The sequence below is a fragment of the Cucurbita moschata genome, unplaced genomic scaffold (genome assembly GCF_002738365.1).
Source record: "Cucurbita moschata cultivar Rifu unplaced genomic scaffold, Cmos_1.0 Cmo_Scf01134, whole genome shotgun sequence".
NCBI lineage: Eukaryota > Viridiplantae > Streptophyta > Magnoliopsida > Cucurbitales > Cucurbitaceae > Cucurbita > Cucurbita moschata.
The window spans coordinates 634-1,710 of record NW_019269650.1 but is presented as its reverse complement, the minus strand read 5'-3'; the positions used below and the strand labels follow the sequence as shown (position 1 = coordinate 1,710).

The following is a 1,077-nucleotide window of genomic DNA, read 5'->3' as shown; positions in this document are numbered from 1 at the left end:
TAATTTTAGATTGAATAAAGTTATGCAACTTAATCAACTTATGCAACCAATGAGGTATTTACGCTAATTCATACTAATTTTTTTATTGAATAGTCAGCTTATGCGAATGGAAAAAAGTGCGGTGAACCTTCAAATCTTTAGTTTAACACTCTCCCAACTGAGATATCCCTGCTAACATTAAAAATAAAAATTCATAAGTAAAGCTATTTCCACTAATCCATTGTATTTTAAAAAGAAATAATAATCAACTAAACTATAAGGTGCCATGAACCAAGTGCGGTGAACGTGGATTGAACACGTGACCTTCAGATCTTCAGTCTGACGCTCTCCCAACTGAGCTATCCCCGCAATCATCAAAAATGAAAATTCATCAGTAAAGATATTTTCGCTGATTCAAAAGAAATAATGACTAATTTTTTATTGAATAGTCAGGTTATGCAAATAGAAACAGGTGCGGTGAACGTGGAGATTGAACAAGTGACCTTCAAATCTTAAAACTGAGGTATCCTCGCTAACATTAAAAATGAATGTTTTTAAGTAAAGATATTTCCGCCAATTAATTGAAATTTTAGAAAGAAATGATCACTAATTTTAGATTGAATAGTCAAATTGTTGTGCAACGTGAACCATGTGTGGTTAACATGGATCGAGCACGAGACCTTCAGATCTTCAATCTAACGCTCTCTCAACTGAGCTATCCACACTAACATTAAAAATGAAAATTCATCAATAAAGGTATTTTCGCTAATTCATTGAAATTTTAAATAGAAATAATCACTAATTTTTAATAAGATATTCAAGTTATCCAACTTGTATAAGGTGCGGTGAACTAGAACACGTTAGGTATTTCGAATAATTCATTGAGATTTCAGAAAGGAATAATGATTAATTTTAGATTGAATAGTCGAGTTATGCAACTAGAATTAGGTGCGGTGAACGTGGAGATCAAACACGTGACCTTCAAATCTTTAGCCTGACGCTCTCTCAACAGAGCTATCCCCGCTAATATTAAAAATGAAAATTCATAATTAAAGGTATTTCCATTAATTCATTATGTATAAAAAAAAAATAATCACT

At 31.8% G+C, this 1,077-nt stretch overlaps 1 non-coding gene across 1 annotated transcript; it reads right to left on the bottom strand.

The window, feature by feature from the left end:
- Positions 1 to 275: 275 nt before the first annotated feature.
- Positions 276 to 348, bottom strand: TRNAF-GAA. The gene has a single exon. It is a non-coding gene; the product is annotated as a tRNA-Phe (tRNA).
- Positions 349 to 1,077: the final 729 nt, after the last annotated feature.